Source organism: Canis aureus, chromosome 15 (assembly GCF_053574225.1).
Source record: "Canis aureus isolate CA01 chromosome 15, VMU_Caureus_v.1.0, whole genome shotgun sequence".
Classification (NCBI taxonomy): Eukaryota; Metazoa; Chordata; class Mammalia; order Carnivora; family Canidae; genus Canis; species Canis aureus.
In genome coordinates this window covers 21,579,285-21,601,988 of record NC_135625.1, presented here as the reverse complement: position 1 = coordinate 21,601,988, position 22,704 = coordinate 21,579,285, and the positions used below count along the sequence as shown (strand labels likewise).

Here is a 22,704-nt window from a genome sequence, read left to right as displayed (position 1 = left end):
ATCCACCATACCAATGCATAATACTATTTTTTTAAGAAATTACTAAACAATTGTGATTTGCTTTGATTAAACAAATATGCATTAAACATTGGTCACACATTGACCACATTTGGAGAAATATGGGTCTTACACAGAGAACAGTTCTTGTGTACTTCTACTACACAGATCTTCAGGGCTCCCTTATCTCCCTTCAGGCAAAACAATCCAGGTTTCAATGCCTCCCTGCAGGTAACAACAACAAAAAAATATTCTTAAGCAATCACTGCCTTTTTTTTTTTTTTTTTTTGACTTCTGGCATTTTGACAATGGGGCGGTTATGCCCTATAATCAAAGGAAAACATAAACCGGTCATCTCCTAGCAACTCACTGAAGATTACTCTCAGGGAATAATTTGTGTGGCTGAGTCTGAGCGCAGATAACTTTGAACTCTGAAGCCAGCAGAACTCCTGCACTGGCCATTAACTCTTTTCAGCATCCTGTGAATACAGTGAACCTGTTTTTGATGGTGCTGCAGGAAGAATGTACGTTAAATTCTCTGAGCATGGGCAGTGTGATGTGAAAGAACCTGAAGAGTTTTATCATCTTTTTTTGTTATTGCTAAAAAAAAAAAAAAAAATCTCATTGCAATTACATGTCACTAGTAATCAAGATCATGTTGCCAATCTGCAGCTTCCTTTTGCCGAAGCCTGTTCTTCAACTCTCTCTTATAAAGGGACATCTGTCGCCGAGGGTTGGCCTGCACCATGGCATCCTTACCTTCCCTGCTATCTGCTCCCAGTGGGCTTCTTCTCTGCCCCCACAGTCTGGTGTGCTGGTGAGACGGATCAATCAAAACCAGCTTCCCAGTCAATCTCAGGAAGCCGCTGTTCTCAGAGCCTACTGTACAAAATAAAGGTGCAAATCAACACAGATCTTACTCAGCCATCTGTGCATTAGAGAAACAAATGTGACCATAGGAGGATTTATTTCACGTCTTCAAACCAAAATTTAGTACACTTCTCATATAATTGGTTTATAAAAAGAGAAGACCCCACCAGAGAACTCATATGAACAAAAAAACCAAGAGGCCAGATGAGGGACCCATATCTGAAATGATTCAGCCACTAGTCACAAGTATCAACACCAAAGAAACATTGGCTTTTTAATAGCAGTAGTAGTAACATTTTTGGCATTATGTGCCAGACCTACTTCTAAGTGCTTTATGCATATTAATCATCGGATCCTTCAAAAACTCTAGGAGGTTGGCACCATTGTTCTCCCTATTTTTAGAGGAAGAAACTTTTAGGTTCAGAGAGAGGGTAAGTAAGTTGCCTGAAGTTATCCATGTGGAGACAGTAGAATGGGCTTTTAACCCAGTTGGCTTGGCCCCAAAGTCAGCGCTCTGGATCAACCACACTAGCCCGCCCCTGCAGCAGACATCATCGTGGAGAATCCTGTCTCTGTCAGCCAACAAGGCAGAAGGTGATGCTACAGCTCTTGAAAAGAGCTCATACTGTGGATCATAAACATTACTTCTGAAATGCTTTTTCTATGACATCGGATGATGCTAGAGAAATTTTGTCTGTTTCTGTTGACTATGCAGACAAAGAAGACTACTTTCTTTTGGGTCTCTTGCTTGTGGTTTGCACACAGAAAAGTATCCTCAAAAAAAAAAAGTCTCATTTTGAGCAGACTGAAAATAAAAATGTAGTAGATTTCAATTTGCTCAGTGTTTGCCTTAGGACATTGTACAGGGAACATGAGATAATCTTCAAAAAAAAAAATATTCTGTTACATATCCCAGAAACGTTTACTGAGCAGTTAGTATTTGTTGTACATCTATCGAGCAGTTAACTATTTTTTATCAATTATGATCTCTGTCCGTAATCCATTCATAGCCAAGAGAGGGGAAACATGAATGAAGCTGTCATTCATGCCTCCTTCCAAAGGATTTTGATTCTGTCCACATTTTCAGCCTTTTGCATTTTTAAATTGTTGAGCCCCAGAGATTTTCTACTCACTACATAAAATGGTTTTTGATCTACTTTTATGAAAAAGATTTTTGAAGTTCAGTGGAGTGTCTTTTAATCCTGGTGAGTTAGGGCTTGGAAAAAAAGGAAGTTAATGTTACCAGTGCTTTTTCTGATTTTAAAATGTCAGTCCCATTTTCTCAGCCTTCATTATTTTGGGCTTAACTTAGAATTCTTCTCCTTTAACCTGAAAAGTTGTGTTATTTAGCTTTACATCTGTCCCTTTTACTTTGTTATATGCTCTTTGCAACTTTGTTATCTCTTTCTTGGAATGCAGAAGTCTTTCTTGGAAAGAAAAGCTATAAGGTGCTAGAGATAATTAATATTAAAACAGAATGACTTTTGTTAAGTCATCCCCTTTTTGCTTTATTGCCTGGGATAATCCTGCTTTAGGCCTGTCAAGTCAGCATAAATATTAATGAGACCCCCTTTTAATCTTAATATTGCTCTCTCAGTTTGTATAAATTATGTAGGCATGCTTTCCAGAAGCAGCATAAAGCTAATGGTTAAGTAAAACAAGTCTGGTTTTATTTGCAAACAAATTCATGTATATATACTAGAAAATTTTGATATTTCCTAAAACCTAGGATAAAAAATGCCTCTGTAAAGTAGATTATTTCTTTAAATGATGATTTACAAGCCTTTAACTTGTGTCCCCAAACCACAATTCCTTATCTTTTTTATAGAGTCATGGGTTCTGAAAAAGGACTACTGTGAAAGTCTAAAATGTTTTGAGATACAGAGATAGCAAGATCGTATTAGAGTTATCCCCACCCCCCCACCCCCGGTTTATCCTCAGGGGACACTTTCCCAGATCTCCAGTGGATGCCTGAAACCACAGATAGTACTGAACCTCATATATTCTGTGTTTTTTCCTATATGTGATATCTTATCGATGATAAAGTTTAATTTCTAAATGAGGCGCAGAAAGAAATTAACAACAATAATAAAATAGAACAGTGATAATATATTGTAATAAAAGTTATGTGAACATCACAACTGAAATGGAAGAAAGCAAAACACAAATAATTGGGGGTGGGGGGGCTCCAACAGTACTTAGTGCTGTTGTAAAACATATTTCTGTGCAAAATTTAGGTTACAAGTTCTGTGTGCTGATGAGGTAGAAAAGAACTGACAGCAAATTTAAATAAAGATAGATAAATATTCAGTTTGTGCAATCTGCCATTATTCTACATCATGCCAGCTCAGTGTATTCATGAAATTCAAGTATAGGCCAAGCATAGATTCAGAGGGCGAGGTGGGGGACTGGTGGTACACTTTGAGGTTTACTGTAAGACATTGCTCAGAAATATCCTATATCCAAGCTGCTGGCTCCTCCAATTATTTGGGATACTCTTTGGAAAGAAATTTGTAGATGAATCATTAAAGTGCACATGTGTTGTTTGGATAGGCAGTACTTCATTACTCATTATCTTAACAAAACTAAAGGAAATTAAATATAAGATCAGAAATCAGCCATAGATACAACTAAATAGGGAAAGTTGTTGCCACCACGTAATTTTTTTTTATTGTACCTGGAATAGATGGTAGCTATTCTATCGTATTTATAAAATTGAAAATTAAGATCCTAAGTAGTGGGGATGCCTGGGTGGTTCAGTGATTGAGCGTCCACCTTTGGCTCAGGTCATGATCCCGGAGTCCTGGGATCAAGTTCCGCATCAGGCTCCCCTCGAGGAGCCTGCTTCTCCCTCTGCCTGTATCTCTGCCTCTCTCTGTGTGTCTATCATGAATAAATAAATAAAATCTTAAAAAAAAAAAAGATCCTAAGTAATGGGGGTGATTCCAAGTTTCACTGAATTGTGTCAACATTGTTTGGAATCAATGCCTATGATCAGAGTCCAAAGTCTGATCACGATGTTTGTCTGGTTTCACATGAGAATACAGCAAAGGCCAATAATGGTGTTCAGTATGAGCATATGGCCATATTAACTTATGCAGTGCTGGAATATAATGATAGTGGAACAATTAGCAAATAATTAGTTGCCAAGCAGTTATAGTTCTAAAACTATCCAATAGTTATCACATAACCATATGACTATAGTTTCTATTGGCCGAATTATAAAGCACTGGTTTGTTTCTACTCTTTCTCTTGCACTCTTGTCCAACACAGCCATGTTTTCCACAGCTGCCTAAGGGCTAAAGTTGATAAAGATGACTACCTCTTGGCATTTCCTAAGAAAAAAAAAAATACAGTGACTTCAGTAATGTGTAATACTCATTCCTTCCCCTCACTAACCTGTGTGGAGCCACAGAATGCCATTGTGCAGGTGGAAACTCCGTAGGCTCTACCCCATGACTGAATTTCCTGACTGTGAATCACATTTTCCCCATAATGGCCCTGGTCTTCTGAGCTTACATTCTTATGGTGGGAAAGAGATAATAAACAAACACATAAGAGGAGAGATGATGAGAAGTGCTCTGAAGAAAAAGAACTTTTAAAGGATAAACGAAATATGGAGGGGAGCACTTTATTTGGGGTGCTTAGGACAGGTCGCTCTGAGAAGGTGGCATTAGAGCACAGACCCGAAGAACTAGAGGAGAGAGCTGGGGATTGATAGGGGCAGGGTTCCAGGCAGTGGCAAAGATTCTGGGTTCATGGGTTCATGGTGGGCTTGGCATGTCCAAGGAGCCGTGAGGCCAGTCAGCAAGCCTTAAGAAGCATGGAGCGAGAGTGGTAGCAGTGAAGCCAGGGATATCATGAGGGCCCAGGCCATGGAGGACGCTGGAGGCCATGGTTTGGGTGGCAGATGGGAGGCCACAAGGGGCTTTGAACAGGAAAATAAGTGATCGCCCTCAGATTTTGGAGACTTCATTCTGAGTAGTTAGGGAATAGGACAATGTGAGTGATGTAGGTGGAAGAAAGGAGTCCAGTCATAAGGCTACTGCAATAGTGCGGCCTTAGACACAGCTGGAAGGTGGCAGTGGAGAAGATGATAAGAAGGATTTGGATTCTAGGTATATTTTGAAGGCAGAGATACTAGCATTTGCTCTACTAGCTCTACTAGCATTGCTCGTAAGTGTAAGAGATATAGGAGCCATCTCATGTCACTGGTTTTTGTTTTTTTTGTTTGTGTTTTTGGGACAACAGAAATGGTGATGCTGTTTGCAGAGAAAGGAAATGCTGCAGGAGGAGGGGTGGGGGGAGCAGAATGGGAGGTCAGGTTGGTGGACGTCCAAGTGGACATTGTGGATAGGCAGTTCACATTCCAAGTCTGGCATTTGGAGGATAGGTCAGGATTTGAGAGCTAAATTTAGAATCTTCAAATAATTCTGATTTAAGTTACAGAGCCCCTCTTTCAAGTACATTCATATTTTACTCTGTAACTGCCTCAAGTATGGTCGCCTGAACCCCACATAAGTTTGGGAACTTTGCTTGGGAGGAGTATAGATCCAGCTCTGCTGAAACACAAAACAATGCAAAAAGGTGTTGGGAGAGGGAAACGGAAAGGGTGGCAGGATACCAGAGACATGCTTCCCCTGCTCTGCAATTTTTATAGGTTCTTTGACCCTTAGAACTCATTTGGATGATGCTGTCCCGCAGGAGTCCATGTGGACTGAAACATTGATGAGATCTGTACATTTCTACAAATCTCTCTAGTTGAACTTAAGAAACTAAATATCTGTACTAAAAAGTTGTCTAGACCGGTGGTGCAATTCTATCTGAATTGTAGAGGGTGTTAAATCGGTTTTAAAATAATCCCAGGCACTTGAAGGGATGAGCACTGGGTGTTATTCTATATGTTGGCAAACTGAACACCAATAAAAAATAAATTTATAAAAATTAAAAATAAATAAATAAATAATAAAATAAAATAATAAAATAAAATAAAATAAATAAAATAAAATAAAATAAAATAAAATAAAATAAAATAAAATAATCCCAGGGACGCCTGGGTGGCTCAGTGGTTAAGCATCTGCCTTTGGCTAAGGCCATGATCCCGGGGTCCTGGGATCGAGTCCCGCATGGGGCTCCCCATAGGGAGCCTGCTTCTCCCTCTACCTGTGTCTCTGCCTCTCTCTCTCTGTGTCTCCCATGAATGAATAAATACAATCTTAAAAAAAATAATTCCAAGTATCTAGTGCATAGGATCCTTATTATGTTTTGGGCATTTTTTCTTTTTCTTTTTCTTTTCTTTTCTCTCTTTTTTTTTTTGTTTTTTGTTTTTTTTGTTTTTTGTTTTTTGTTTTTTTTTGGCAATTCATTAATAGAGCTATGACTCAGTTTCGTGTCTCTCAAGGCCCATCAGTGTTCACCCAAGACCCTGGCTTCTCTATGCCCCATCAGATGTGGGCTCCCCACATCTCCAGTGGCAGCCCATCCCCCCGCCTCCCATGAGGTGTGGGCGGTGGACTGGCCAGGGCTCACTTTTGCCATTAGCAGCCACTGCTAAGACACAGCTCAAGTTCCTTAACTGGTAAGGTGGGGACTCTGTAAGGCAGCTGTGTATCTCACGCAGAATGCAAAGGCAAAAACAAAAAAAGCAATTCAGTGCTAGAAACTAACAACCGTAATCCGAATATAGGCATCATGCCATAGTGTGGGAAAGAACTTAAGTGGTAAATACAGGGGAAAGCATATTTAATCCATCTTGAAAACTGGGGGTAAATATAGATCTCAAATAAAATGTAAGAACCCAGACACATTCAATCCGGAATCATAAATTCTCTTATGCCTATTTAACAAAAAAATGACATAAGGAACGAGTTTGTCCACTTAATACCTTTTGGCCACTGACATGCTGCCATTTTACAGCCCAAGAGGAGGAAGGAATAAGAAGGAGAGATTGTTCTGTATCTTCTAGTTTAGGTTTTAGGATCCCTGGGCTAGGGAAAGTTTTGTGAAAGCAAAGCGAAATGAATAACGGTGACTTTCAGCTCTGGGACCAAGAATCTTAGCATGCTAGAGTTGATAAAAAGTTATAGGTCTAGTCCAGTCCTGTTCATTTTACGGATGAGGACACCGAAGCCAAAAGCTTTAAGTGACTCTGTCTCTCCCTGCAAGGTTCTTAAAATGTAGCTAGAAAGGTGATGCATTTATAAAAAGTTAAATCAACTGCAGTCACATCAGAATGCTGCCCGAGCTTACAATTCGGCCTCAGATGAGTGGCACCTGTGGGAAGGCCCTAGCCATGCAGGCCAGAGATGTGGGTGATGGAGGCCAGGTCAGGGGCGATGAAGAGTTTGATGGAAACTTGGAGAAGCAACTTTCGATAAGGTAATCCAAGGTGTTAAAGGGAGCGGGAAGGTTTACCTTAGAGTAGTTGTAGGTCGATGTTTCTGCCGCGCACAGTGCTAGCTTCTCTTAAATGCAGGTGTGTGGATATGCTGTCATTTTATTTAGAAAGTAACAAGAATACACCACAAACACTTAGAATATTGGAGAAAAAAAGTCACTAATAATTATCCCTACCCCCTGACACCTCCCATTTCGTTTTAGCAAAATGTAAGCTCCTTCATTGTCTATTTAAGTGGCCTTTTATTTAAAAAGAGGGAAAAGGGACGCCTAGGTGGTTCAGCGGTTGAGCTTTGAGTTCATGCCTTTGGCTCAGGGCATGATCCCAGGTCCCGGGATCGAGTCCCATATCGGACTCCCCGCAGGGAACCTGTGTCTCTCTCTGCCTGTGTCTCTGCCTTTCTTTCTGCGTCTCTCATGAATAAATAAAATCTTTAAAAATAATAATAAAAATAAAAAGGTGGGGGGGAAAGCTGAAGAAATGATTTGAAATTTTTGACAAATGATAGAAGAGGAATTCAAGTTTATACATAAGCAGTCCTGATTTTTTTTTTAAGTGTTGATATATATTAGGGAATTTGCCTGGAGAAAAAGAGAAAGGGAGAGAGAGATATACATTCACACACACATTGAAATAGATACAGATAGAGCTAGAGATGGGAAATCCGGAAATAATGTTCTAATTCAGACTTTTTAAAAAAAGATTTTATTTATTTATTTGACACACACAGAGAGAGAGAGAGAGCATGCAATCAGGGGAGCATCAGGGGGAGAGGGAGAAGCAGCCTCCCCACTGAGCATAAAGCCCCATGTGGGGCTTGACCCCAGGACCCTCAGATCATGACGTGAGCCAAAGGCAGACACTTAAGCGAATGAGCCACCTGGACGCCCCTCTAATTCAGATTTTATTTTATTTTTTAAAAGATTTTATTTATTTATTCATAAGAGACACAGAGAGGGGCAGAAACATAGGCAGAGGGAGAAGCAGGCTCCCTGCAGGGAGCCCGATGTGGGACTCAATCCAGGACCTTGGGATCATGCCCTGAGCCAAAAGCAGATGCTCAACCATTGGGCCACCCAGGTGTGCCTCTAATTCAGATTTTAAAAGATAGCATATAAAAACAATGATTAAGATAATATTAAACTGTCTTGAAGGTATTTGTATCTTTGAAAGATGCTCACTTTTAAAGATTACTGCTTGTAGGGCCTCTTCCCCTTGCCTTAATGATTTGAAGATTGTCAAAGCCACATTTCTTCTTTTCCTTTTTTATTAACATGACCAGGAAAACACCGGGCAAGGAGAGGGCTGGAAGCAGGCGTCATGGAGGGTGGAAAGAATGGGTAAGATAATTCCAGGAAGAACTCAAAATAGCTAATTAGTCTTTTGCCAAATGTATATGAAGTAATTTACTTTTTATAAGGTTCGTTCAGTTGAATAAAATGATTTCATTTTTGAATGTTCCTGTGACTATAACGAAAATATGACTCATCCCACTGATGGCTCATTCTTCCTCTTGAGATTAAACCTTCAAAATCAGGATGAACAAGAAATTATTGGAGCCACAGAGGGTGGTCCTGAGGATGGCTTTGGTGCTTGCAAAATAAACAAATGCCGTATGTACTTCCTGTCTTTATATTTTACGTGTATCTATGACAACAGAGTGTCTTGACCAACTGCATCTGTTATAGGTTATTATGTAGTAACACATAGAAACTTTAGGAATGACATGCTTGACATTTGCCACAACTTCCATACATTTTTTTGGAGGGAGGGATGGGCTGCTTTACTGACTGATGAACATTTTTGCTCTTCATTTAAGAGCGTCTGTTCCTCTAAAAATTGAGAATCCAAGTCACCTCTGCTTTAAACTCATTATCTGATTATATGAGACCCACCTGGGGCCCACACTGTGTCTTTAGTACCAAAAACAAAAAAAGCCTAGGCTCCCTAAAGGGGAATGTAGATGGGAATAGAGCATGCTGCGATTGTGATCTGGAATGACATGCCCAGACGTGTCTCTGGGAAATACCTCAGAGAACTGCCACCACTGTCTTGGGGGTAAATCTGCATATCAGAAACAGTGGTCTCAGGGGCACCTGGTTGACTCAGTCAGTAGAGTGTGTGATTCAGTCTTGGGGTCATGATTTCAAGCCCCCTGTTGAATGTAAAGATAACTTTAAAAAAAAAAAAAAACTGTGGTCCTCTCCTTGAAACAGATTTGCAAAGCCTATGATAAAAAAAAAATATGCAAGAAAGTTTATATGCAATATGTTTTCAGGGTAGCTGTAATGTACGTAAGCATTTTCAGTATTGCTTAATGCAGGTTAAAATACCCATCGATCAATTCTAATTATGACAGTCCTAGACTGAAATTTTGGTCAATACCCAAGATAGACGTTTATAAACTGTTGTAATCCTTTAGGTTCTTAGATCTAAGAAGGACATGATAGTGCAGTGTTTAGGAACATGAATTCTGAAGCCAAACTGCCCGGATTCCCAAGTTTGACTCTGCTACCTAAAAGCTGTGTGACCTTATACAAGTTTCTTAACTTCTCTGAGTTTTCATTTTTTTAATCAGTAAAATAACAACAGTTTCTTCCTCAAGTGAATTCATATACGTGTAAATACTCTTAGAATAGTTCCTGGTACACGGAAAGCACTTAAAATCTATTATTACCATTCAAGACCTCTGGCAAGCAGTTAATTAACAAGCAAAGCAACAAGAAACGTGTACAAATATATTCATGGCAGCACTATTCAAAGTAGCAAAAACCTCCAAAGCAACCCAAACAGCCATGAACAAGAACACAGATAAACTGCTTTGTTCACACAGTAGAATATTACAGAGAAGGCGAAATGAGCACACTATGGAAATAGGCAACAACATGGATGAATCTTAGCAATACAATTATATCCAGTATGATGGCATCATTATAAAAGTAAAAACTCAAATAAATATACTTGCAGGAGACACATGTATTTGATGAAAATACATGTATTTGATGAAAATACATGGAATACATAAAAATTCCATGTGGGGCAAGAGAATGCCCCACATGGAATTCAGGAGGATGGCTATTTCAGGTGTGGGGAAGTGAAACATGAAATAATGACCCAGACCATCTGGTTAGAGGCAGGCTCCTATCAAAAAGTCTATTTTTAGCTTTAGATGACGGGTGTGTAGGTGTTCAGGGGTAAGGGAGGAAGAGAGAGAAGGAGAGACATGTGGACCTATGATAAGACTCTGTCGTGAACCAAGGATCATAATTTATCCAGTTGTGTATCCTTGAGACACTCCCCAAATAACAACAATCATTGTCCATTGTTAAAAATCAATTCTACTAATGTTTTATTACAAGTAATTAAAAGATAACAGAGCCAAGGCATTGCTTGTTTGCTCTGTGTTGATCCCATTTTGATTGGGATAAAGAGTAATAAAGTAGATATAAACAGCATATGTACTGAGGAGTTTTCTAAAATAAATACTGTTGTTAGTCTTCTCTTAGAAAAACAAAATGACAGGTCATGTTACCACTTGGGGTTCAGACAGTGCAAGATGCTTTTGTTTAAAATGTATGATAGAAATTAGTGATTATTGGTTAAATAAAGCATTACCTTCATTACTACCGTGGGTCCCTGATACTACAGAGATCCCAAATAACTTCTTCAGTACACTTCACATTTCAAACAAAACCATCCTGCCAACTTGCCAAAATAGATTCAACCAACTTCAACACTTGCTAGTGATTTTCAGGAATGATTTGTTGGCCTGATACCTTTAACTCATTCAAAGAGTTGTGAAGTGACATATGCCAGAAAAGACACCACTACATTCAGGTAAGAAAAATTTAGAAAGAAAGGTCATAGATAACCTGGTAAAAGTGAAGGCAGGGACTATAATGGGCAAATGAGGGGAATCTTCAAGCTTCTTTACAAGGCTCTCCCTCCCTGACAAACTGCTCTATGATGGCAATCGTTCCATCATGCCTGTAAATAAGGAAACCTTCATTCTTTTCTTTTCTTTTTTTTTCAGAGAGAGAGAGCATGTGATCCAGAGCTGGTTGAGGGGGTGGGGTATGAGGAGAGGAAGAGAGAGAGAGAATATTAAGCACGCTCCATGGCCAGTGCAGAACCTGACACAGGTTCTCATGACCCTGAGATCATGACCTGAGCCCAAATCAAGAGTCAGACACTTAACCAACTAAGCCACCCAGGCGCCCAGGGTATCTTTGTTCTATAAATGTTTACTGAGCAAATACTACCTCCCAGGCATTATTAGGGGCTGAAGGGATGGCAGGAAAAAGAACTGAGAAAAAAAAACCCCACTCATAGTGTCTGCTTATAGAATAGATAATATTAAACTTTAAGTACCTTGATAATGAATTTGTCTAGTATTAAAATTATTCACCTCAATGTATGTATTCCTAAAGAGTCTTTGCTAAGACAAAGAGTGTACTAGATAATACACTGGACAAAGGTGATATGGTCATTTCTTTGAAGCTTTAACATCTGCCATCTTTGAGGTAGTCATATACTGAACCAAGAGAATAAAAGTATTACAAAAAAGTGGTATGTGATACACAGACTGTGTGTGTGTGTGTGTGTGTGTGCGTGTGTGTTGCTTTTTCACCCACTTTTATCTGCCAAGCTGCCCCTACCTATATACCACTGGAAGATCATCCATTTATGGCTACTGTTGTCATGGGGACATGAGGCAATAATACTAGTCCTTGTATCACCATTAGCTGGTGCTGTGCTCTCATCTCCCCTACACCCATCTCTGGGTGTTAAACTATGCTAAACCTGAATTTGGCCTATGTAAAATCCAAAAAAACCCACTAAAAATACTTTTAATCTCACATCCAAATCTCTTTGCTATATGAATTGTGGGGCCAAGATGGATATTGTCCTTTCTAGAGCTGAGTGTCTCTTTTTGACTTCTCAAAACACACAGAGTTACAAGAGAAAGAAATGATAAGGGTAAACACCAAGTTCTACTTATACAAGACTGGCTCTCAAATTCTTTGATTAATGGATTATTGAACTAAATAATGACTAGTTGGTGCCATTCTCTGGGTTAGAGATTGGTGGAAAGTGGGGTAAGATTTGGGGAGGAAAGAATATCATGAACCCCGCATGAAATGGGAAATAAATATAAAGTATATTTAAATTATACCTTAAATGTGCAATTTAGAAACCGGGATAATTGAAAGAGGGCCCAGGCTGTCACTTTCCTTTGATAATATTAAAATCAAGATTCTTAAACAAAACGTTAACATAAATACTTAAGCCACAATAAACCCTTTTTGAAATATTTACTACCTGAAAATTGACATGGTATGCACAAATCATTCTTATATGTTCATTAAAATAGGACCTTAAAGGACCCAACTTGGACATTATTTCCCAGACCTAGAGTTAATCTATATTTTTTTAAGGAAAATAAATTACTTCTTTTTACCATTCCATAATTCACTTTTCTCCCCAATTCAGATTGTCTTTCTCAATCACTTCAAATTAATGATACACTTATCACACAGTGGCCTTACAAATAGCCAAGCATATTAAATCATAGTTTATATCAGGTAAACATTCTAATTCCAAAACTTCTGAAGAGGAGGACAGGCTGGTTGAAATTTCTGTCAGTCATGAGACTGGCAATTTGTCTGTGAAGCTGATACCAAACTTCTACAACAGTAACCAAAGCATGGAGCAGCAATCATCCACGTGGAAAATAACTTGAAATGTCACAGTCCTTCCTATGCTATGGCAATTTAGCAAGTGATGATATGACTGATTCAGCCAGAAAGGAAACTGTAATGAAAATATTGGTTAGGAACACAATGTGCCTAAGATCTCCCAGCTTTTTGTCTCCTCAAAGGTCAATAGACTTTACTCTTTGAAATATGAGACACGCCAAAGAATGTAACATTTGGAATATGAACCTGCATTCATGACTTATCTGCTTTGAAGGACTTCTCTACTGCAGACTCTAATAGAAAAGAAAAAAAAATCAATGATCCTTGTCACCCCCAAAGTCCCTACCACCACACCACCACCTGGGGTGAAATAAGGCTTTAAAAAGGTGATGCTAATTTACTGATTGAAGTTTACTTTTATGCAAATTGTTTTGGTATAGATTTATAACATGGATGTGATTTTAGGTAAGTTGAATTCCTAAAATGGATCATCTCAATTCAAGGACTTTTGAGTTAATAAAGGAACACATGTTATATAGAGAGAATCCTATAGATCCCATTTCTAGAGTTACGTAACCAAGACGGCAAAGAGGAAGTCAGATTTGGATAATGGCTTTGTCTTGAGTTAATACATGTCCATCTCATTCTGATGCTATTATAAATATGGATCTTTAAAAGTCTCATTCTTTTGAATTTTAATATATAAGTGAGTCATTAAAATATTGGCTATTGGCTTCCCGTCAGATTCTGCTTGATATCATATACAATCATGTTAATAAGCATATTGGTTTGCACATGAAAGCTTCATAAATATTCATCAACCAAATATACCCTCTTAGATTTAGGAAAATTCCAAACGATAAAAGGGCCTTATGTGCTTTTGATTTTTTAAAACAAGTCTTTCAGGCAGCCCGGGTGGCTCAGCGGTTTAGTGTCACCTTTGGCCCAGGGCATGATCCTAGAGACCCCGGATCGAGTCCCATATCAGGCTCCCTGCATGGAGCCTGCTTCTCCCTCTGCCTGTGTCTCTGTCTCTGTCTGTCTCTCTCTGTGTGTGTGTGTCTCTCATGAATAAATAAATAAAATATTTAAAAATAAATAAATAAAAGTAAATAAAACGGGTCTTTTATTTTATAAATGGAAAAGCTCAGGCCCAAAGAAGTGCAGTGATTTGCACAAGCACACATTCACACATAAGACTTAATATTGACACCCACTTTAGTACAATAGGGAATATAATGGAATGCTAAGAGCAAGTACCTGAAAGTTCCCTAAAATCTGGGCTGTTGAATCCTGACTCTGCCATTTACCAGCTGTTGATGAACTTATATGTGTATTTCTGAACTTGCTACTCCCACAAGGAAGAAAGTTACTAACTTTGAGCCTATCCATTATCATTTGCTCCCTCCCAATAGGAGTCATATTTTTTCTACTTGAGCAATAACTGATATATAACATTATATAAGTTTAAGGTGTAATATGTGGATTTGGTACATTTATGTGCTGTAATGATGACCTACAGTTTCTCATCCTTAACTCTGACATAGGAAGGGCAGACAGCCAACAGCCCAATAATGAGTTCACATTAGAAATTTTCTATATACTACAGAAAAGTAATCACCTTCCTCAAATATATTAGCTGGACTCAGTATCATGGCATATGATCATGATTCAGTTTCCAAATTTCCATCACCAAATGCCGCAACAGAAATGAGGAAATGCTTGTGCTCCCCCATTACAAAAGAAGACATGATACTGAAGTCAACAATTATCAGATTTTTGTCATGGGTATGTTCACATAGACCCACATAGACTTGGATATCTCCACCTGTGAACCTGAAGTAGAGCAGTAGGGTCCATATGAACAAAAAGCCCAGGCTGGGTCTTTAAATTCAAGGCTCCATGCCACCGCAGGAGAAACCAGCCTGCCTTGAAAGAGCTTACATCCTATTGCAGTTGGGAAGTCAAGATGAAATCTCTTCTGCTTTTCAAAGAGCAGTGGAAGTCCAGGATAGGTGGGAAAAAGTGGAGCACCTGTTTCCATAGATAAAGGGGAGAAAAAAAGATTAATAAAGAGTAGGTCAAATAATATTTAAATACATGTATTGAGATATGCCCAACGATCATGGTAAAGAACATTTCAACCATTTCTAGAGTTAGCTACCATGTCAAATAAGTAAGCATGTTGTGAAATGACAAAATCTCAGTTCAAATAAGTTTCAGTGTTCTCCAATGTATAATTTAAGTATAAATTTGTATGTTGTTTTCTTTGCCTATTTTAGGTAGATTGAGTGAAAGTTTTAGCTTTAAATAGTGGCAGGGTATGAAGGGCTATATTAGGTATGAAAAATGAAGAATGCTGGGAACATGTGAGTTGGGTAAGAACTAGAAGTGAGGTCATTTGGGTAGGCATTTTGCTGAACAAAAGGCAATAGAAAGCAACCCCCATTTTTTGTATAATTCAGATATCTTAAAGCTTTTAGTTCTAGGATGGACTCACATTCTTTCCAATGAGAACTATAAACTAGCTTGTTAAAAAACAAGAAATTTGGATATCATGTTTCTTAAACTCGATGCATCTTAAGGGAATATTGAAACTTCTAGTTTGGAACTGTTAGCCATCTGTCTTCTGTCAATACCAAGCATAAATGTGGATTACTTGACAGCATTAACCCTAAAAGCCACTAAGATGGTTCCCCTGAAATGAAAGGGGAAAAAAAAGAAAAACAACAAAAACAATGTATATGTCACTAATTTTTCTTACTGCTGCTAGCACTCACCTGGCAGCTCACTGTGGTGTTTCTACCAAATCACTCAGCGGCCTCCTCCATGGTCAGTGACAACCTCGAAAGGCTGCTTAGATACTCATGTCCATGACCCAGTTCACGGACAAATACAAAGAAGGGCATTTTTAAATTGAGGCAACAAGGCCCCAACATGGCCATGAAAGTGGGATCGCAATCTTTTTTGTTTGATTTATACAGTAACCACTGTTCATTTATGTATTTATTAATTATATTTTTATTTTTATTAAGATTTTATTTATTTGAGAGAGAGAAGGAGAGAGCACAAGCAAGAAGAGTGCAGAGGCAGAGGAAGAGGGAGGAACAGTCTCCCCACTGAGCAGGGAGCCCAATGTGGGGCTTGATCCCAGGACCCTGAGGTTATGGCCTGAGCTGAAGGCAGACACTTAACCAACTAAGCCACGCAGGTGCCCCTAAATATATTTTTAAAACAACTAGGTCACTCTTAGTTCACAGTCTAATAAAGCCCCTAGACTTATTTCAGATAAAATGATTTGATTTAGCTAAATTGTGAGACTTCTTATTTATCCCTGTCAAAGTTTAATGAAGCCTATCAAGAGGCTATATTCCTTTACTTATTCCTATATTCCTTTCTCACATGTATGCCTTCTGTAGAATTGATAAGCATGTCACTACTTTTTCCAAAAATAAAAAGTTGAAGACACACAGTCAGAGAAAGACTCCTGAAAATGATTTTTTATTCACCTACAATCCCTCCTAATACATTTACATTTACATTTAATCCACAGAGAGGTCTTGAAGAATTTTGCCAAATTCCTTGCCAAAACCTAGCAAAAACCATTCTTGCACTCCAAAGAAATAGTAGTATAAAAATTATAATAATAATATATTACTTTCATTGGAAGTAAATAATTTTAACAATAGAAGATATCTATCTTTATTACCCATTTTCATTAGATCCAAATGAATAGTGTCATAAACTCTCCACTGTTCAACAAAAATACCGGAAGTTTTGAATTTTAATAAATTCAAAATTTCCTCAATGACAGTATTTTCCCCAACTAGCCTGTTATTTTCTTTTTTTTCCTAAAGACTTTATTTATTTATTCATTCATTCATTCATTCATTCGAGACACAGAGAGAGAGACAGAGACATAGGCAGAGGGAGAAGCAGGCTCCATGCAGGGAGACTGATGTGGGACTCAATCCCAGAACTCTGAGATCACGGCCCGAGCTGAAAGCAGATGCTCAACTACTGAGCCACCCAGGCATCCCTGTTATTTTCTTCCATGGGTTTTTAAAGAGCAAATTAAAGAAAGTTTCTACCACCCTCCAAATAATTTTTTTCAAACTTCACAGAGCACGTGGAGTTTCACCATTTAATATGAGACACATACAAACACAAGTACACAATATGTACGAGTACACCTTGACATCGCTACGTTGTAGAAGCATTATTTCAGGTGTTCAGGAAGCACATGTGTTCAGTCAGAAGAAAAATGGGACTTTCTTTCAAACAATAAGCAAGACTATTTAACTGTAGTCATTTCATAAAATAACATTGCCATGGAAATACATTAGAATAAGCATATTTATTAACTTAAAATTCGGAGGTTTTCTGAAAATATTGCCATTGGTATGGGCTTTGGCTAAATAAAACTTTCCATTTGGACCATGGAAGTAGTTGGGCAAAAGGAGTCCTTGTCATAAACAGCTGCTATTTTCATATTATTGTTAGAATAAGTATAGCGGCACCTGAGTGGCTCAGTTGACTAAGTATCAGACTCTTGATTTCAGCTCAAGTCATGATCTCAGGGTTGTGAGATCAGGTCCAGTGTTGGGCTCCATGCTAGGCGTGGAACCTGCTTAGGATTCTCTCTCTCCCTCTCCCACTGCCCACCTTCCCTCCACCCCCTGCCACACCGCTTGCATGTATGCACGCTCTGTCTCTCTATTTAAAAAAAAGAAGTAGTATATGGTCTTCTGTCAATAGCCTTTATTTACTCATTGACCCATTTAGCCTTCTCCTGCCCCTCTTCCTGATATTTCATTCTTTCCTTTAAACCCGTTCACACATGATTCACTACTTAAGCACTATGCTTAACTTAATGTATTGTAAATAATTGTAATGTGTTGAGGATAATTGTCTTGATTTCAATTGACATTTTAAGACATCTTACTTACAGGAAGATACCTGTTCTTTGCCTACCATCAGGAGAGTGCATTTTTGAGTGTATTTGATCTTGTAACAGTCATTTCTCCCAACCTGAAATGCCTAAGCTCAAAAATGACTAGACTGATCAAAAATCCTTTTCTGAGCTATTTAAAAAATGCAGCGCACGTAAAATCATACTTCTTTTCACCTGCCACAGCATTTAATGTTTGTATCTACTTACCTTCTAAGTATGTGGGGCATCTGGGTGGCTCAGTTGTTTAAGAGTACAAGTCTTGGTATCAGCTCAGGTCATGATCTCAGGGTCATGAGATGGAGTCCTGAGTCAGGCTCCCTGCTCAATGGGGAGTCTGTTTCTCCCTCTCCCTGTACCCTCTCCCCCTGCTTGTGCTCTCTATCTCTCTCTGGCTTGCTCTTGCTCTCAAATAAATAAATAGAATCGTTTTTAAAAATTTAAGTATTATACATGTAAAACTAGGTCATAATTTCCTTTATATCAGATAATTTGTGATATCAATATATAAAAATTAAAATGAAAGGTTTGAAAATTAAAAGGGGAAAATTATTTAGCAAAGCTCAAAAATTTTCTAACAGTTCTTTACTCCTTTCTTTCTTTTATATGACATATACATGTTTATTAGCTTTTTTCATTTCAACTTTATCGGAGGATATATAAAATTACAAGATACTTAAAATGTGCATCGTGGAAATTTGATATATTTATACATTGTGAAAGGACTCTCACCATCTAATTAACACATCACCTCACATACGTGTACACACACACACCCTTTTCTGTATGTGTAAGAAAATTTAAATTCTACTCTCTTAGCAAATTTCAAGTGTATAATACAGTGTTATCAATTATAGTCATCACGTTTTACATTATCCTCAGATTGTATCCATTTTATAACTGAAAGTTTGTACCCTTTTACAAACCTCACCATTTCTTCCCCATTGTCCAGCCCTGGAAAACTATTTTTATACTCTTTGTTCCTATGAATTTGATTTTTTAAATAGATTCCCCATATGAGTTATATCATGCAATATTTGTCATTCCTTGTCTGACTTATATCACTTAGCATAATGCCCTCAAAGTCCAGCCATGTTGTCTCAAATAGCAGGATTTTCTTTTTCCTCATGGCTAAAGTAATATTCCATTTTCTTTATCCATTCATCAGTTGATGGACACTTAAGCTGTTTCCATATCTTGGCAATTGTGAATAATGCCACAATAAATATGGGAGTGCAGATACCTCTCCAGTATCTTATTTTCATTTCCTTTGGATGTATAGCCTAAGAGAGATTACTGGATCTTATGGTAGGCCTATTTTTAATTTTCTGAGGAACTTCCATACTGTTTCCCATAGTGTTTGGACTGACACTTTTTTTCTCTTGTCTTGATGATAGCCATTCTAACAAGTGTGGGATAATATGTCTTGGTTTTGATTTGTATTTCCCTGATGATTAGTGATATTGAGAACCTTTTTGTGTACCTGTCAGCCATTTGTCTGTCTTCTTTAGAAAAAAATTGTCTATATTTCTGCCCATTTTTTAATCAAATTTTTTGTTGTTTTTTTGGTTTGAGGGGTTTTGTTTTGCAATTGAGTTGATGAGTTATTTACATATTTCAATATTAATCCTTTATCAGATATATGATTTGCAAATATTTTCCCCTATTCTGTAGGTTGCCTTTTCCTTTCATTGGTTTCCTTTGCTGTGCAGAAGTTATTAGTTTGATATACTTTCACCTATTTATTTTTGCTTTTGTTTGCCTTGTTTTTATTGTCAAATCCAAAAAATCATCACCAAGACCAATGTCAAGAAGCTTATTCTCCATTTTATTCTAGGATTTTTATGGTTTCAGATCTTGTGTTCAATTCTTAAATCAATTTTGAATTTATTTTTGTGTATGGTGTGAGATAGGGGTCCAGTTTCATTCTTTTTGTACATAGCTGTTCAGTCTTCCCAAACCATTTATTTTTTTTTTTAATTTTTTATTTATTTATGATAGTCACAGAGAGAGAGAGAGAGAGGCAGAGACACAGGCAGAGGGAGAAGCAGGCTCCATGCACCAGGAGCCTGATGTGGGATTCGATCCCGGGTCTCCAGGATCGCGCCCTGGCCCAAAGGCAGGCGCCAAACCGCTGCGCCACCCAGGGATCCCTCCCAAACCATTTATTGAAGAGATTATGCTTTCTCCATTTATTTTCTTGACTCTCTTGTCAAATTAATTGGCCACACATGAATGTGATCAAAATAGAAATTTATGGTATTCTGTACAATGTTAGAAAGAAGGGGAGATACTTTCACTTAGGAAGCCAAACAGAAATGGCTGTCATTGCATGTTATCACAGTTTTGTCACACAATTCTTTGTGTGACATTCTAGCTTCTCTGTTCTGTTTCATTGATCTAGGTGTCTGTTTTTATGCTAATACCATATTGTTTTGATTATGATAACTTTATAATACAGTTTGATATCAGGACATGTGATGCCTCCTGCTTTGTTCTTTCTCCTGACTGTTTTGGTTGTTTGGGGTCTTTTGTGACCCCATACAAATTCTGGGATTTTTTGTTCTATTTCTGTGAAAAATGTGATTGAAATTTTGATAAAAATTACATTGAATCTGTAGACTCTCTTAGGTGATATGAACATTTTAACAATATTAATTCTTCCAATCCATGAGCATGGTATATCATTCACTTTGTGGGGGGTGCTGGAGGGCATCTTCTTCCATTTCTTTCATCAATGTCTGATAGTTTTCAGTGTACAGATTTTTCACTTCCTTGGTTAAATTTATCATTAGATATTTTTTGTTTCCTTTCTTTTTTTAAAAAGATTTATTTGTTTTTTTTTTTTTAGAGAGAGCACAAGTGAGAAAGGCAAGGAAAGAGAGAGAGAGGCTCAATCTCATGATCCTGAGATCAAGACCAGAGCCAAAACCAAGAATTGGACACTTAATAGACTGTGCCACCAAGGTGCCCTAAAGATTTTATTTATTTATTTATTTATTTATTTATTTATTTATTTATTCATTCATTCATTCATTCATTCATTCATTTAGTTAGTTATTTTTATTTAGTTATTTTAGAGAGAGAGAAACAGTGCATGTGCACATGTGCTCATGAGCAACGGTGGGGGGGGGGTGTTAAGACGGAGAGAGAGCATCTCAAGCAGGCTCCTTGCCAAGCACCAAGCCCATCTCAAGTCTCAGTCTCACAACCCTTAGATCATGACCTAAGCTGAAATCAGGAGTTGGATGCTCAACCAAATGAGCCACCCAGGCACCCCTCTAGGTATTTTTTTCTTTGTGATGCAATTATAAATCGGATTTTTTTCTAATTTCTCTTTCTGATATTTCATTAGTAGTATATGGAAATACGCTGATTTCTGCATATTGATTTTGAAACTTGAAACTTTACTGAATTTGTTTATTAATTCTAACATTTGGTGGAATTTTTAGGGTTTTCTATATATAATATCATGCTATTTAAATAGAGACAGCTTTACTTCTTCCAAAGCAGAAAAGAAGTAAAGGATTCTTTTAAAAGACCAAAGATTTGCTACTCAAAATAGAAATTTATGGTACTCTGTACAATGGTGGAAAGAAGGGGAGATACTTTCACTTAGGAAACTGAACAGAAATGTCTGTCATCAGGATGTTATCACTGCAATTTGTCACACAACTCTTTGTGTGACATTTTATGGACATCTTTTTCCTCCAACTATCACCCTTGGGCTCTAAGATGTCAAAAGTAATGGAAAAGGATTTACAAAAAACAAATTGTCACAACCTTTAAGTGTTACTTTCCTTTAGGTTCACTAGCAATAACTTAGCTGGGCTAGAAGACAAGTGTTTGATTCAACTATTTCTTGGGTTTATCTCCTCTTGTTGACTACAGTGTGGAAAAAAGAAAATCTCAGCTAAGAGAAGGCTCTGCTTAAGAAAGAAAAAAAAGCTTCCTAGAAAGCAGAATTCTTTTTCAATTCCAATATATTTCTAAATTGGGGATGGGATAATTAGAAGATGGGAAAATCCATATAAATCAATCTAATAAACCATAGATGCTCACTTCAATTTAAATCAATAAAATAATGTCCTAGGTATTTTCAGGGAAATCTATATTATTTTCTCAGGATTCAATCAAAGACAAAAGATATGCCTCAAACTACTTGAAATACTGGTGAATGAGAATCATGTCAATTTGACTGGGGTGGTTTACTGCTAGGGGAAGGAAAATAGATTTGATCCTGCTGCTATTGCTACTGTTGAAGGAGATGATAATGACATTAGTATAAATCATTTAGATAACTGGAAATGGCCAGAATTGGCTTTTGAATCCAGGCTTGAGTGACTCCATGATCTATCCTTCCAACACTACTCAGTTCATCTGTAAGTTAATATTCTATTAATACCTCACATCTCTTTGATAATGTGCCTAATTCATCAGATCCCCATTAGGAATCTGCTTTTCTTTTTTTATTAGGAACCCATTTGGCTTTTGATTTACATAATAGAAGCCAGTAGAATTTTTCTAGTACTTTTGAACGAATGACTTTGTTTTAGAAAAAGAATCTGTAAGTATTTACATATATCTTATAATCATCCTCAGTATAAAAGTTAAAGGTACCATGAATGTAGGATACTAGGTAGTATTAAATCACATGACTTTGTATGTGAAAAGGAATCAGCATTCTTTTATAATTAAATAAGAGAGTGAGTCACAGTCTTTGAGGCTTTGAAATACCTTCAGAAAGAAAATTATTTACCGGTGATTGACTTCTTTTAACCAGTAGATGG

The 22,704-nt window shown here is 37.6% G+C and overlaps 1 protein-coding gene across 7 annotated transcripts in view; it reads left to right on the top strand.

Moving 5' to 3' along the window:
- Window positions 1-22,704, top strand: part of SORBS2 (sorbin and SH3 domain containing 2) — a 216,621-nt gene that overhangs the window by 92,249 nt on the left and 101,668 nt on the right. The gene's annotated exons all lie outside the window — the stretch shown is intronic.